Genomic DNA, 17,720 nt, shown 5'->3' on the forward strand with positions numbered 1-17,720 from the left:
ACAATTTGGACCTTTCCTCATATTCTTTCATGGGGAGACAATGGTGGCTCAAGGGAATTCCAGACCAAGTGTTTTGGGGAAGAAGGGAGCACTCGTGGCCACTTTCATGTCACCAGCCCCACTTGGCTGCCCCTCCACCCACCATACAACAGCCAGGAGAGGAAAGCGCAGCAGCCAGTGTCTGAGTATCTCCTGTTGGCACACTGCCCTGGAAAGGCTGCGTCGGCCAGCAGGGATCTGGTAGAGCATGAGCTGCAGTTTATCTGCATATTTCATAAGCAACCAAACACGTCTGATAATATCTATCAGGACAAAAGTACTGGACATTGAGTACAATTTAGCTAAGTCCATGAACTCAAGCAATTTGGTTTTTTTTAAACTTTTGACTATAAACATTCTTTAAAAAAAAAAAAAAAACACACCATTAGGAAAATTTATCCAAGTGGAACTAATATTAAATTATACGTAGCAACAACCCGGCTCTCCACCAGCATGAACACAGCAATCATAAATCTCTGTTAGCTGTAATTTTTCACATATTTGGAATCTACCATCATGTAAATTAGTCCCGTTTGTACAATCAGTGTTGATGCCATTAAAATCAATCTCATTTGCCAAAGCATATGAGCACAATAGTCCCTGGACTTGATAATTTTTCAGTTCAAAAATCATCTTGGACTAGATTCTTAACCTGAGTTTTACAGCAAGAAATCAGATTGCATTTGGAAACAGTATTCTTATAATTGAAAATTGACAACAGACCTACCATTCGTTTTTATTGGCACTTCCTGGTGCTTTACCTCCTTTATTTACTTTTGTTCTGGGGCTGCCAGCTGTTCCAACTTGACATATTTCTTCCCTGTCCCTGCCTATTGTTGCCACAAGAATTTCGGTGTAGTCAGAAAGAGAGAACAGACTTCTCAGAGCCTTCCACCAGAGCTGGTCAGAAACTTTTCATTACAAGTTTTTGCAAACATTTTTCAAAATTTTAAAACCTTTGAGAGTGGTTGAATCTTTTTGAAAATTTGAAATTTCAACAACAAATTCATGAAAAATCCCTCCACTATTTTTTCTGCCTTTTCAGCCTTTTCTCAGTGTCTGTTCTTCACTCTGCATGGTGCTGTGTGCCCTCAGTTAACAATGGACTCTCAACATTGGACTCTTACCTTCCGCAAATAGCTTAAAACCTGTCTCCTCTATTTCTATCCCTGTCATCCTATGGCTCCGGTCACTGTAGTATCTGGGTACCCCACAATCATGAAGGAATTTGTCCTCCCAGCACTCCTGTGTAAGTTAGGAGAGTATTATTAGAGATGAGCGACTGAGGAAGAGACAGAGTAAGTGACTTGCCCAAGGTCACCTAGGACAGCATTTTTCAAAGTTCTGGTCACGACCCAGTACTAGGTCGCAGCATGTAAGGCACTGGGTCACTCTGGTCAGCACCTCTGACCGGGACGTTAAAAGTCCTCTCGGCGGTTCTGCCCAGCTAAGGCAGGCTAGTGCCTTCCTGTTCCGACACCGCGCTGCACCCTGGAAGCGGCCAGCAGCAGGTCCAGCTTTTAGGCGGGGCCCACAGGGGCCCCCACCCTGAGCACTGGCTCCACACTCCCATTGGCCAGGCTGCGCTGCTGACCAGAAGCCGCCGGAGGTAAGTCCGCACCCCAATCCCCTGCCCCAGCCATGAGCCCCCCCACCCAGAACTCCTTTCTGCACCCCAAACCCCTCATCCCCAGCCCCACCCCAGAGCCTGCATCCCCAGCCCAGAGCCCCCTCCTGCAACCCAACTCCCAGCACACCAAACCCCTCATCCCTGGCCCCACCCCAGAGCCTGTGCCCCCAGCCCAGAGCCCTGACCCCCTTCCACACCCTAACCCCCCAACGTTACCATGTAAACGTCATATACAGTGTGGACCAGCCAACACTAGGTTGAGCAGTGGGGCAAGGCTGGCAGACACAAACAAGTGTATAAAATTGTCTTGTGATGCTAGCTAGCTAAAGAGCACAGAGATGAGGCCAGCCCTGTCTGACCCCGAGGATGTGTATGAAAAGGACATCCAGGGGCTGGCTGGAACTGGCCTGCTTGAGCTGGAGGAATGTTCCTGCCTGTCTGGGCTGGGAGCTGCTGAGCTGGGAGGGAGGAAGGAAAAGTTTGTTGGTGGAACCAGCTGAGATGAATATGTTGGGGGAAATTTTCTGAAATTTTCAGTGGATATTGGCCCCTGGTTGGCAGCACAACCAGATCATTCCTGGGCAATCCGCTGAACACTGTTCCACCTGAGGGACTCCTCAGTGCTGCTGGGGACATTCCTGGAGATCCATTCCACACTCCAATGACTCTGTTTACTGGTGGCTGCACAGCTCTATCCATCTGCCAGGTCTCACTGCTATCTCGAGATAGTGAGCTCACTGCTTATTTGTGGTGTTATTCAGTGAATTCTCATAGCTACTGCTTGGTAGTCAGATCCACAGCAAAACACACTGTCTGCCTCCTCCCTAATCTGATGAGCTATTCAGAACCCCCTGATCTATAGCTATTGATCCCTTTGATAAGAAAGCGATAATCTGCCCTGGCTGTGGCTTTCCATCCCCTGTTTTTGCTGCCCTGGGCTGTCTGGCATGTGGCAGCAGCCCAAGGACAGTCTCTTTGCTAGATATTTTTGCATCAGTAAAACAACATTTTCATGGGAAAAGCTGCATCTTCACAGTAAATGGAGAGGGCTGTTAAAAGCCACAGCAAACCCGATTTGGCAGCAGACATTTCTAGTTTCCATATGCAACACACGTGCCTCACAGCTGAGAAGCTGACAGAGAAATTTTAAAAGTTGAGACGCCTGAAAGCATCTGCTAACCATTGTGGGTCATCTGCGAAGGACAGTCTGAGTGTTTAACTCTGCATTTACCTCAACCACAAAGACTGCCCAGTGGATGCTTTTTGTGTGCGGATGCTTTTCCCCACTTACGTAATGATTACCATTATTAGGGGCAGACCGTGTGTGAGTGCACAAGTGAAGGAGAGGGCACAGAGAGCTCTCTGCCCCTTTCTTTGTGGCTGGGCTCTGTGAAGGGGCACAATCACAGTGCTTGAGCTGTGGAGCTAGGACTTCTCCAGGCTAACGCTAGGATCAGGGAGCAGTGTACTAAGGGAGGGGCCATGGTACCAGTCCACCCTCTGCATTGGCCAGTGCTGATGGGGAATGATGTGTGGTGGACTTTCTACTCTGATGTGCATTCCCAGAACAGACTGGACTGATTTAAATTTTAGTCATGATTTAAAACTGCAAGCAATTAACTTAGATTTAAATCATACATTTTAATCTTGTTTTGCATCTGTACTTTGTAGTCATTTTCCTAAAGAAAGGTTAATTCTCACTGGTAACCATTAAACCAACAAAACGTAGCCTTACACTAAGCTTGGTGCTTCTTTATGCTAGCCAGGAGGTCACACTACATTTATTTAACCACTTAGCTTAAAAGCAACGAGGAGTCCGGTGACACCTTAAAGACTAACTGATTTATTTGGCATAAGCTTTCGTGGGTAAAAAACCCACTTCTTCAGATGCATGGAGTGAAAATTACAGATACAAGCATAAATATGTATTGGCACATGAAGAGAAAGGAGTTACCTTACAAGTGGAGAACCAATGCTGAAGGCTAATCAGTCACGGTGTAGTGAGCCAGCCACATCAGCCACACCATCCGGGGCTCATTCACCTGCACATCTACTAATGTTCTATATGCCATCATGTGCCAGCAATGCCCCTCTGCCATGTACATTGGCCAAACTGGACAGGATCTACATAAAAGAATAAATGGACACAAATCAGACATCAGGAACGGTAACATACAAATGCCAGTAGGAGAACACTTCAATCTCCCTGGACATTCAATAACCAGGACCAGTGCAAGGAAGTTTCGCGCCCTAGCTGAAACTTCCACCTTGCACCCCCCCCCCGGTAACCCCGCCCTCCCCCGCGGCAGCTAACCCAGCCCGGGGAACCTGCCTCCACGGCAGCTAACCCCACCTGGGGAGACTCCCCTCCATGCGGAAGCTAACCCTGTCTGGGGAGCCCCCGCTCTGCGGAAGCTAACCCCGCATGGGCGCCGCTCTAATTCTCCTCCCCTCACAGGCTTGCGGCGCCGATTGGAGGAGACTTAGAGCGGGGGCTGTGTGCTCAGCGGAGGAGGCAGAGTGGAGGTGATCTGGGTCGGGGAGTGGTTCCCCTGTGCGCCCCCCCGTTACTGCGGGAGGCCCTCACCGCGCCCCCTCCTCCCCAGCTCATCTCCACTCCACCTCCGCGCCTGAGCAGGCTTTTAGGCGCCCCCAACCACTAGGCGCCCTAGGCGGCCGCCTAGTTTGCCTAAATGGTTGCACCGGCCCTGTCAACAGATTTAAAAGTAGCCATTCTTCAACAAAGAAACTTCAAAAACAGACTTCAAAGAGAAATTGCAGAGCTACAATTCATTTGCAAACGTAACACCATCAATTTGGGCTTGACTAGGGACTGGGAGTGGCTGGCTCACTACAAAAGCAATTTCTCCTCTCTTGGTATTGATACCTCATCATCAATTATTGGGAGTAGACCACATCCACCCTGACTGAATTGGCCTTCAACATTGGTTCTCCACTATATATATATTTATGCCTGTATCTGTAATTTTCACTCCATGCATCTGAAGAAGTGGGTTTTTTACCCACAAAAGCTTATACCCAAATAAATCTGTTAGTCTTTACGGTGTCACCGGACTCCTCGCTGTTTTTGTGGATACAGACTAACACAGCTACCCCTGATACCTGGCACTTAGCTTAACTTACATTTATTCAAATACTGAATTTTTGTTATGTAAAAAAATGGTCAATGATGCATTTCTTATTTACTAGATCAGGGGTCGGCAACCTTTCAGAAATGGTGTGCCGAGTCTTCATTTATTCACTCTAATTTAAGGTTTTGTGTGCCAGTAATGCATTTTAACTTTTTTAGAAGGTCTTTTTCTATAAGTCTATAATATATAACTAAACTATTGTTGTATGTAAAGTAAATAAGATTTTTAAAATGTTTAAGAAGCTTCATTTAAAATTAAATAAAATGCAGAGTCCCCCGGACCGGTGGTCAGGACCCGGGCAGTGTGAGTGCCACTGAAAATCAGCTCGCGTGCCACCTTCGGCACACATGCAATAGGTTGCCTACCCCTGTACTAGGTGATTACTTTTAAACTTACGATTTGTGTAAAACTCTATTTGGATGGAAATTAAAATCAAATTAAAAATGCACAAAAACAGCATTTAATTCCTAAAAATGAAACAAAGCTATAGTAAATGTGCTCATTACATAAGAAAAAAAAATCCACATTCCTCATAACATCTTTTGCATTAAAACTAATTGATTAATTAAACAAGTATTATCTGTATTAGTGAATTGAACTGATGGTTTCTGGCTGTGAAAGGGTTTTCACCCCACACTAGCCTAGAAAGGATTTGTGAGGCTGAGAAGGGGGCAGTTACCTGGATAGGCCACAGCTGGGGGGAATTAGGTGACCTAAGTAACCCCTGAATGATGATGGAGGCCAGCTGAGAAGAACAGACAGGACTAGTATAAAGCCAGGAAGCTGGCAGCAGAGGGAATGGCAGCGAGGGAGCCTGTGGCTACTCTCTGAATGTTAGAGACAAACAAACAAACCCAGAGGGAGAGTAGAAACCCCAGGGCCTGAAGGAAGGGTTTATCCAGAAGGGTGGTGGAGCAAAAGCCTGAGAAAGGTGGAGTAGGAAAAGGCTCAGGGAAATGGCAGCAAGGTGGGACATTGCAGAACTTAGCTGCTAATTAGAAGGTCCCTGGGCTGGAACCTACAGTAGAGGGCAGGTCTGGTTTCCCCTATTAGTCACTGGAGAAGTGGCACAGTCAGTGCAGCATGGGAGAAGGCTGCCATTTTGGATGGAGAGACTTTGATAACCCCCCCAGAAAGGGAAAATCACAAGTGACCTGGCCAGAGGGTCACGTGACAGAGAGCACCCTGAGTTGCAATGAGAGAGAGAGAGAGAGAAAGGGAGGATGGCAGGGTGCATGAACAAGTGCCAGAAGGGGGTATTTGACCTGGAAGGAGCTAATCCCCAGTGCAGCCAGTAGGAGGCACCCTATCAATGCGTGGACCCCGTGTGACACTGGTCACCAGGACTTCAAGATTTTAGAACCAGCACATTTTCTCCTCACACCTCATTTTAATTCATAGGTTGGAAGAGGAAAACCAGCTTCCTTGCTTTTTCAACTTCCAGTTGGTTTCTCACCTTTGAATGAACTAGTCATTGAACTGAACTAGCTGAAAGAAATGAAAACAGTCTCTCTGCACTTGCAGAAGAGGTTACTGCTGTCAAAAGCTGGTTTAGCCTGTCAACAAACTATGGTTCCACGTGCTTAGCCAATGACATCCACCCGTTCAGTGCTTCGACTTTCTTTAAAACCTGGCAGCAAATATGTAATGCTTGGTTTTTTTAATTTAATCTAAGTGATGTAAATAGATTGAAATTATGACAAATAGGTTTAAAACCCAGAGCCACCAAAGGAATGCTGGTTGCATAACATGGAATAATCCCGGGGCTGAGGTTGCCTTCCTCCGTAGCATGGGGCATTTTCTGGTTTGAATTTAAAGGAGTGGTGGATTCTCTGTAACTTGAAATCTCTAAATCAAGATTTGAGGACTGCAGTAACTCAGCCAGAAGCTAAGGGCTTACTATAGGAGTGGGTGTGTGAGATTCTGTGGCCTGCAATGTGCAGGAGGTCAGACTAGATTATCATGATTGTTCCTTCTGGCCTTAAAGACAGAGACCTCCAGGGACACCCACTGTTGTACAGCTCTCCTACAGGACAGGCAGTGGTTCAGAGCCCAAATACATTGGGTAATAGCTATTTTAGGTACCACACATACCCACAAACAGCCATAACATTAAATCATAAATAGCAATGTTCAGGTTCACCAATAGGAAAATAGCATTTATGAGTGCCTCCTTCTTGTATTTAGGCTGAAGATTTCACTCCACATTAGGTTTGTGATCGGATGTGCTCATTTGAATTCTCCATTCCCTTGCTACTGGGCTGATATGAGTAAACAACTCCCCTCCTGAAACATTTCACAGGCCACTTAGAAATGTTCTAGCAGGAAATAAACAAGTGAGAACATTCAGTCAAAACCTTCCATTCAGCCCCTGCCTGCTGTACCTGTCAACGTGACCTATAAAGATACCAAGGTTACATTCCCTGAGTGAAATGCCACAAGCCAGCCAACAGTGCTTTTAGGAGTATACATACACCAGGACATATCATCGCCCCTCATCCTTTGTTATTTGTACATTAGCAAAGAGAAGCCTGTATTACCACCTTTTTCCTTGACCAGCCAGTCCCATTTACCCACTCCTTGTTTCTCATCCAATCAGTCTCTTCTCCACGCCTCCTTCCTCCCACCCCATTGTTTTGCCATCCCAGTCTCCTTCCCCAGCCAGTCCCAGTCTTCCTCCCACCTCGACTCCCAGTTCCACTTCTTCCCTTCACCTGCCAGCCTCCAAACCTAGCCTCCTCTCCCTGGGCTCCTTCTACTTGCACAAATACAGACAGATATCATCTTCCTTTCCAAATGCAAACGGATGGACATCATACCAAATGGACTGAAGGTGAAAAATCCATTGCTATCTACATACTGCACAGTGAGAGATTATGCCATACACTATCAAAGAAACTGAGAAACCACCTGATCAGCATCCTATACAGCAAACAGAAAAACATCAAGAAAGAGCTCTCCAACCTGGAGACTTTCATATACAACCAACCCTCCACACAAATGGACTTTACTAAAATAAGACAGGAGATCTACATTACACACTTCACCTCTCTACAAAGGAAAAAGGACCGTAAGCTGTCTAAAATCCTACCTGCCACATGGGGCCACAACAGGGGTACCCCTAACTCACCCAGCAATATCATCAATTTATCCAGCTACACACTCAACCCAGCAGAAGAGTCTGTCCTATCTCGGGGACTCTGTTTTTGCCCCAGTACCCCCACAAACATGATACAGTTCTGCGGTGATCTGGAAGCCTACTTTCGCCACCTCCAACTCAAAGAATACTTTCAAGATAACACTGAACAGCGCACTGATACACAGATACCCTCCCACCAACAACACAGGAAGAAGAACTCCACATGGACTCCTCCTGAGGGTCGAAATGACAGTCTGGACCTATACATAGAATGCTTCCGCCGACGTGCACAGGCAGAAATTGTGGAAAAACAACATCGCTTGCCTCATAACCTAAATCGTGCAGAATGTAATGCCATCCACAGCCTCAGAAACCACCCTGACATTATCATCAAAGAGGCTGATAAAGGAGGTGCTGTTGTCATCATGAACAGGTCTGACTACCAGAAGGAGGCTGCTAGACAACTCTCCAATACCAAATTCTACAGGCCACTTTCCTCAGATCCCACTGAGGAATATACTAAGAAACTGCACCATCTACTCAGGACACTCCCTACACTAACACAGGAACAAATCAACACACCCTTAGAGCCCCGACTGGGGTTATTCTATCTACTACCCAAGATCCACAAACCTGGAAATCCTGGACGCCGCATCATCTCGGGCATTGGCACTCTCACTGAAGGACTGTCTGGATATGTGGACTCCCTACTCAGACCCTACACCACCAGCACTCCCAGCTATCTCCGTGACACCACTGATTTCCTGAGAAAACTACGATGCATCGGTGACCTCCCAGAAAACACCATCCTAGCCACCATGGATGTAGAGGCTCTCTACACAAACATCCCACACACAGATGGAATACAAGCTGTCAGGATCAGTATCCCTGATGATGACACAGCACAACTTGTTGCTGAGCTCTGTGACTTTATCCTCACGCACAATTATTTCAAATTTGGTGACAATATATACCTCCAGACCAGTGGCACCGCCATGGGCACCCGCATGGCCCCACAATATGCCAACATTTTTATGGCTGACCTGGAACAACGCTTCCTCAGCTCTCGCCCACTCACGCCCCTTCTCTACCTACGCTACATTGATGACATCTTCATCTGGACCCATGGGAAGGAGACCCTGGAAGAATTCCACCACGATTTCAACAGCTTCCACCCCACCATCAACCTCAGCCTGGACCAATCTACACAGGAGGTCCACTTCCTAGACACCACAGTACAAATAAGCGATGGCCACGTTAACACCACCGTATACCGAAAACCCACCGACCGCTACGCCTACCTTCATGCCTCCAGCTTCCACCCCGGTCACACCACACGATCCATCGTCTACAGCCAAGTGCTGAGGTACAACCGCATCTGCTCCAACCCCTCAGACAGAGACCAACACCTACAAGATCTTCACCAAGCATTCTCAAAACTACGCTATCCGCACAAGGAAATAAGGAAACAAATCAACAGAGCCAGACGTGTACCCAGAAGCCTCCTGCTACAAGACAAGCCCAAAAAAGAAACCAACAGAAATCCACTGGCCACCAAGTCCTCAGCTTAAACCTCTCCAATGCATCATCAGTGATCTACAACCCATCCTGGACAATGATCCCTCACTTTCACAGACCTTGGGAGGCAGGCCAGTCCTTGCCCACAGACAACCCACCAACCTTAAGCATATTCTCACCAGCAACCACGCACCGCACCATAACAACTCTAACTCAGGAACCAACCCATGCAACAAACCTCGATGCCAACTCTGCCCACATATCTACACCAGCAACACCATCACAGGACCTAACAGATCAGCTACAACATCACCGCCTCATTCACCTGCACGTCCACCAATGTTATATATGCCATCATGTGCCAGTAATGCCCCACTGCTATGTACATTGGCCAAACTGGACAGTCACTACGTAAAAGGATAAATGGACACAAATCAGATATCAGGAATGGCAACATACAAAAACCTGTAGGAGAACACTTCAACCTCCCTGGCCACACAATAGCAGATGTAAAGGTAGCCATCTTACAGCATAAAAACTTCGGAACCAGACTCCAAAGAGAAACTGCTGAGCTTCAGTTCATTTGCAAATTTGACACCATCAGATCAGGATTAAACAAAGACTGTGAATGGCTATCCAATGGCTAGTTGAATGGCTATCCAACTACAGAAGCAGTTTCTCCTCCCTTGGTGTTCACACCTCAACTGCTAGCAGAGCACCTCACCCTCCCTGATTGAACTAACCTCGTTATCTCCATACTGATTTATACCTGCCTCTGGAAATTTCCATTACTTGCGTCTGATGAAGTGGGCATTCACCCACGAAAGCTTATGCTCCAATACTTCTGTTAGTCTTAAAGGTGCCACAGGACTCTCTGTTGCTTTCTAAAATGTACTCTCCCAGAGGTTACAGAGGGGCATTGAGATCATAGGAAAAACAGTCTCCCTGCTCTCACTTCTGATGCCTATCCTGGGCCCCAACATAAAACGGACCAATTGCAGGAAAGGTTCTGTTCAGCCCTTGACTGGAGCATGCTCAGTGCAGATGAAAACTTGGGGGAATTCACCTATGAGTCTGTAGCAAGTCTTCAGTGAGCATGTGCAAACTGTGATTTTTCAAAAGCTTATAATTTAGCCAAATCTGGGTGTATTTTCACAGAGACAGCAAAAGGTACATCCCTGACACAAAGGCCATCTCCTGACAACACTCTTGCCAAATTTCAAGTCCCTGCTCCCAAGTATTGTGCTAGATGCTGTATAAACACATAATAAAAAACAACCCCTGCCTGCAAAGGGCTTACAATCTAATTAGACAAGACAGACAAAGCATGGGAGAAAAGCAGAGCTATTATCCTCAATTTACAAACGAGAAACTGAGACACAGAGATTAAGTGACTTGCCAGAAGTCACATAGGAAGTCTGTGGCAAAACTGGAATTGAACTCAGTTCTGAGTTCTCAGATTTCCCCAGTCTCTGTCCCATTCCTAATTTATTTAGGTCTGGTGCATACCATGGCACTCTTCCTTTAGCTGTATAAGCAGCTGCCTAAATTCACTTGTCTATGGAGGATGACTGAATGCATTTGCTTTTTAGTGCATTTTCAGAAGCTTACTCTCCCTTCATTGCACATCAGGCTTACTGTGTCTAAGACTGCTAAACAGGCCAGCTCTGCTTGTTAAAATTTTTGGCCCTCCCTGAGTTACAGCAATCACAGTAGCTGCTGCAAACAGAACTCCTTAATTGAGTCCAGCACCAGTGCTTTTAGATCTGCAAGGGAGACAGGTCATGCTCACCATGAAGTCTATGCAACTCCCTCATCTCCACCAGCCCAAAAGGAGGAGCGGAGAAAGGACCAAACTACTGCTGCATTGTATGAGACTCCGCTAGGCTCTGGAACTTGCCTCTCTCCCTGCCCATGTCTGCCAGTTCACAGTTCCTCATGCATCAATCAAGGGAAATCTGCTCCACCACTCCCAACTGCTGAGGGGGACCATCAGCAGTCAAGGGAGAACTCCCTTCCTCAAAAACCAATGAAGACCTATTCTCACACAGGACAGTAGGATGTCTTGCCTGTCACCAGTCTTCCCTGCAGAGAAACCCACCTGCTACCACTGTCGCTGCTGTGAGGGACGGATGCCCAGGTGAGGGTCTGTGGTGTGATTACAGAGTTCCTTGTCCAACTTCTCCACTGTTACCAGAGAGGACCAGAATATGTTGCAGCTGGGAGCCTAATAAAGGTAGGGACTTCCTGGCTGGGGAGTTCTCTAGTTGCTGCTTAAAGCAGGGCTCTTTGTTCATGTCCTCACAGCATGTGGTGTCAGAAAGGAGTGAATCCCTCTATAAAGAAGGAGTAAAGGAAAGAAAAGAGACACTCCAGACTGCCAGAGCAATGAGTGAGTGGAGAAAGTGGAAAATCAGGGAGGAAAGCTGGGAGCTCATAGTGCAAATGGCTGCGCTAGAGAAGTTTGACTTTGGCAACTCAGGCAGCTGGCCTTGCTGGCTCCGTAGATTTGAGTGATTCCAAATGGCTTCTGGTTTAACAAAGAAAGCACAAGAATACCAGATAAATGCTCTGATATTTGCCATGGGTGATGCAGTTGATGTGTGCCCTTCCCCGCCCTGCTGAGGAAAAGAAAGAATGCTCCAAAGAGAAAGAGGCTTTTGATGCCCATTTCACAGGCAGACAAAATATTACATATGAAAGAACTAATCTTAATAGGAAGTGCCAGGAACAAGGGGAAACAGAGAAGTCTTTTATTATTGCAGTTCATAGTGTTATTAAACATTGCAAATGTGGAATGTTAAAAGAAGAACTAATAAGAGACAGGATAGTTGTTGGCATAAGAGACACTAATTCACCAGCACAGCTTCAATTAGACCCAGATCTCACATGAGCAAAAGCTATAGCAAAAAGTGAGAAAGCAAGAAACCCTAAAGAAACAGCAGTGAAGAGCAAATACAAATATGACAGGAGCAGTCAGACCAAATTTACCACAAGAACAGTGCACAATTAGAGAGGGAGAGACCAAGGAACCATAATAAGAGGGAAGCTTGAAAAAGCTGTGGCACAATTAGAGAAGGAGAGACCAAGGAACCATAATAAGAGGGAAGCTTGAAAAAGCTGTGGCACATGTGGCAAGACACCCAGCCACAACTAGCAACAATGTCCAGTAAAAGGAGCAGAATGTAGGAGATGCTACAAAATGGGACATTTTGCAGTAGCACGCAGGTCACTAAGAGTAGCGGAAACAACCAAGAGGGAGCGTTATCATCAGAGGACAATGCAGATGTACTTCTAGGGACTATATTCTCAATAGGAGAGACAACTCCTTGGTACACAAGCATGAATTGAAATGTCCTTAAACCTTACATTTAAAACTGATGCTGGGGCAGTCGGCCTTTCCATTCCAATAAAAGATTATAATCGATCCTGAGATGGAGATCCGCAAAGACCAAATAAAATTTGATGTGGGGCTAGTCACACTACCTTGGGTGTTTGTGGCCAGTTCCTTGAGAAATTGGGGAAAGGATGGAATGTTCTTCATCAAATAATATATGTAATTCAAGGACTGACAACTCTCCTACTAGAGCTGCTAGCATACAAGGTCTACACCTAATAGAGAAACTGGAATGGCAAAAAGCAAACTATCCAGGAGATGTGTCCACATGTCTTCACAGGGCTTTCTAGGGGGAGTACAAAAGAGAATTGGTGCCATCAGTACTTCCTTTGCTCTGACAGCCTCATGTCACATTCCTATATGCTTGCTAGGAAAAAGTCAAAGAAGAATTAAAGGAAATGGAAGATATAGGGGCTATTTCCCAGACAGAAGAAACCACTGACTAGTGTGCAGGCATGGTTGTAGTATCAAAGCCCAATGGCAAAATCCAGATTTGTTTGGGCCTTAATAAAAGCATATGCAGAGAAAGACACATAATTCCTGCAGTTGACCAGACGTTAGCTCAGTTATCAGAAGCCACAGTCTTCTCAAAGTTAGATGCTACAGCCAGCTTCTAGCAAATCCCCCTTGCTAAAAATCTATCCCATTAACTACATGTCACCTAATTTGGAAAGTGCTGTGGGGTTTTGTGTGTGTGTTCTATTCAGTATATCTTCCACACCAAAAGACTTCCAAAAGAGAATCTCTCATCTCGTGTCAGGTTTAACAGGTATTCTTTGCCATGCAGATGATGTGTCGGTATATGGCACAGATAAAAATGAACATGATGAGCAACTACATGCAGTTCTGAGATGCTTTCAACAAACTGGTTTCATTCTGAAATGTGAATTTGGAAAGGAGCAGCTAAAATTTGTCAGACGATTCTCAAACAGGGAATTCAGCTGGATTCAAGTATCAGAGGGGTAGCCGTGTTAGTCTGAATCTGTATAAAGCAACAGAGGGTCCTGTGGCACCTTTAAGACTAACAGAAGTATTGGGAGCATAAGCTTTCGTGGGTCAGAACCTCACTTCTTCAGATGCAAGTAATGGAAATCTCCAGAGGCAGGTATATATCAGTGTGGAGATAACGAGGTTAGTTCAATCAGGGAGGGTGAGGTGCTCTGCTAGCAGTTGAGGTGTGAACACCAAGGGAGGAGAAACTGTTTCTGTAGTTGGATAGCCATTCACAGTCTTTGTTTAATCCTGATCTGATGGTGTCAAATTTGCAGATGAACTGAAGCTCAGCAGTTTCTCTTTGGAGTCTGGTCCTGAAGTTTCATCAGTGATCTACAACCCATCCGGGACAATGATCCCTCACTTTCACAGACCTTGGGAGGCAGGCCAGTCCTCGCCCACAGACAACCTGCCAACCTTAAGCATATTCTCACCAGCAACCACGCATCGCACCATAACAACTCTAACTCAGGAACCAACCCATGCAACAAACCTCGATGCCAACTCTGCCCACATATCTACACCAGCAACACCATCACTGGACCTAACCAGATCAGCTACAACATCACTGGCTCATTCACCTGCACGTCCACCAATGTTATATATGCCAGCAATGCCCCTCTGCTATGTACATTGGCCAAACTGGACAGTCACTACGCAAGAGGATAAATGGACACAAGTCAGATATCAGGAATGGCAATATACAAAAACCTGTAGGAGAACACTTCAACCTCCCTGGCCACACAATAGCAGATGTTAAGGTAGCCATCTTACAGCAAAAAAACTTCAGGACCAGACTCCAAAGAGAAACTGCTGAGCTTCAGTTCATCTGCAAATTTGACACCATCAGATCAGGATTAAACAAAGACTGTGAATGGCTATCCAACTACAGAAACAGTTTCTCCTCCCTTGGTGTTCACACCTCAACTGCTAGCAGAGCACCTCACCCTCCCTGATTGAACTAACCTCGTTATCTCCACACTGATATATACCTGCCTCTGGAGATTTCCATTACTTGCATCTGAAGAAGTGAGGTTCTGACCCACGAAAGCTTATGCTCCCAGTACTTCTGTTAGTCTCAAAGGTGCCACAGGACCCTCTGTTGCTTTCAGCTGGATTCAGACAAAGTGAAGACATTACTTGCCTTACCCAAACCCAAAGTTGTTTCTGCTATAAGAAGATTCCTAGGCATGACAAATCATTTTGGGAAATTCTTACCAAGTTTAGTTCATCCAACACAACCCTCAAGAGATCCCCTGGATGATTACAATATGTAGATCTGGGGTAGCCACAACAAAATACATTTAATAAAATAGAAGAATTACTGACATCTCCACCTGTTTTGGCACAATATTCGGTAAGCTATCCAACAATAGTAGCAGTGGATGCATCACATAAAGGCAGCCAGAAGAAGACCGGAGACCTGCTGCATTTGTATCAAGAAGCCTCACAGAAACCAAACAGTGTCATGCTCAAGTGGAAAAGGAAGCTTTATTAGTCACTTGGGCCTGTGAATAGTTCAGTGCATATCTGTTTGGCTTGGATTTCAACCCAGAAACAGACCAAAAGCCACTAGTGGTGTTATTGGGTTCAAAACCACTGAATGACTTTCACCTAGGATTCAAAGATTTCGATGCCATTCTCTTTCAACATAGAACACATACCAGGGAAAGCACTCAGAGCAGCAGACACTCTAGAGCCCAAGTTGAATGGCCACCGACAGAAGAAGAAAAGTCTTTAGAGACAGATGTCAAAATCTGCATCGGCCTATCTTCAGCAGAAGTTCTGATGAGAAGATGAATAAGGGCACCTTTACCTGTGGCACTAATACAGCTTAAGCCTAAGTGGCTTGACCTGAAGCCATTTTGAGAATAGGATGTTGAAACAAAAATTCAGCAGCCACAAGACTTCAAGTGTTTGGCACAGAACAAAAGCACTATCTGAACTGAGACCAGGGAACAAAGTGTAAAGCTACTGGCAGTGACTCGAGTGCATCGTTACCAACCTCAGGGCTGACTGTTAGGAAACAGGGCACAACCCCCAAATTGTGAATTCTATACTTAGATTTCACCAACCAATCATCAAATATAAAATCCTCAGGAACTATAATAGCCTTCACATGGAGTCACAGACAGTCGCCTTGGAAACTCTGATCTGTCTTGCCACCCAGGTGAGCATACCTTTGTGACAGATGGTCCCTTACACCAAGAATCACAGCAATATTCAGGTCACTCCCAGTCACAAAGGACCAGTCATTTACCCCAGATTAATTGCACCTTAGATCTTACATCAAAGACAAAGCTTGCAGCGAATCCTATAATAAATTATCTAAATATTTATTAACTAGGAAAAGGAAATGAGAGTTATATACAAGGTTAAAGCAGGTAAACATATATACACAAATGAGTTACAATCATAAGTTTCAAAAGTAATAGAAGCTTTTAGAATAAGCAAGCCCTATATGATCTCTAGGGCTAACCCAGGCTAAGCACTGAGAATTTCTTGCTTATGTCTAGTAAACCTTGTCCCACACAGTCCAAGCATCATAGAAATCCCGTTCCTTCTTGATCGAGGTTTTTTATCCCTCTCCTCCCTTGTGCTCTGAGCTGCAAGCTCAGTTGATGGGAGGAATCCACTTGTATGACTCATCTTCACAGGGGGAGGGCAAAACAACAGATGTCTTTTGTCCTCTTTATCATCCCACAATAGTTCCTCTAGTGTCGATGGACCTTTCCTGTTGCAGCTCAGCACTTCACTATTTTATGTCTCTCTCCTGTCTGATAACTTACATAGTCACAATCCAACTGCTCAAATATTACCTTGTAATATGGGCTACAGATGTTATAAGTAAGATTAATGAATGCAGAAACTCACAAGCATTCAATAAAGTCTAAACACTAAACACATTATTATAACTCTAGTACCTATTTTAACACTACTAACATACAGGTGAGCCAGACTGATTCCAGGTATGTATTTGTCAGGGTTCCCTTGATGCATGGGAACCTTGGCATGATCTGGCACCTGGTCTACCAGTATCGCACACAGTTTGGCTCAAAAGCTCCCAAACATTTGGAACTGTTCAGAACTTGTCAGAAACTCCAAGATCCAACCTAGTGGAGCCACTAAAAGGACTTATCTGGAGGAATCGGGTTCATCTTCAACATTTCCGAACACAAAAAAGAGAGGATCTGGGACCTACAGTATGCTGTCAGGAAGTGAATCCCCTCCACAGGGAACTCCACACACAAACTCAACAGATGTGAGAACATGAATGGAAGACTGATCAGACCCCCTCAAATACTTGTCTTTTAGACTATTGCTCAGGGTTATTTAAATACAATTGATAAGGGGACATAGCAATGTAAATAGTTTTACAGATTCATAGATTCCTAGGCCAAAAAGGACCACTGTGACCATCTATTCGACCTCCTGTATAATACAGCCCATAGAACTTCCTGAAAATAATTCTTAGAGCATATATTTTATTTTAAGGAATCTGAAGTTTATTTTGACTTGTATATATATGTGTGTGTGTGTGTATTTGTTTATAATTTAAGTTTTAACCTTTTATTATAAAGTAAGGAAGTCATGGAGAGGTTACAAAGTTCCTGGTCCTCCACATTACCAGATAGGACCAGGATGTGTTGCAGCAGGTAGCTTAATAAAGGTATGGACTTCTGGGTTGAGGGAGATCTCTAGTTCCTGCTAAAAGCATCGCTCTTTGTGTATATGTTCTCACTCTACCGAGGACCACCCAAAGAAGTCTCAGTGAGCTACTGGAGAGAGAGAAACATGGTCGCTCTAGAGCAGGGCCGCCCGGGGCGGGGCAAGTGGGGCAATTTGCCCCGG

At 45.3% G+C, this 17,720-nt stretch overlaps 1 long non-coding RNA gene across 1 annotated transcript in view; it reads right to left on the reverse strand.

The window, feature by feature from the left end:
- Positions 1 to 3,638: 3,638 nt before the first annotated feature.
- LOC128829067 (uncharacterized) overlaps positions 3,639 to 17,720 on the reverse strand; it is a 30,955-nt gene continuing 16,873 nt past the window's right edge. The window contains exon 3 of the long non-coding RNA XR_008443284.1: positions 3,639 to 3,793. This is a non-coding gene — a long non-coding RNA (uncharacterized LOC128829067). The remainder of the gene's footprint in view (positions 3,794 to 17,720) is intronic.

This window comes from Malaclemys terrapin, chromosome 1, assembly GCF_027887155.1.
Source record: "Malaclemys terrapin pileata isolate rMalTer1 chromosome 1, rMalTer1.hap1, whole genome shotgun sequence".
NCBI lineage: Eukaryota > Metazoa > Chordata > Testudines > Emydidae > Malaclemys > Malaclemys terrapin.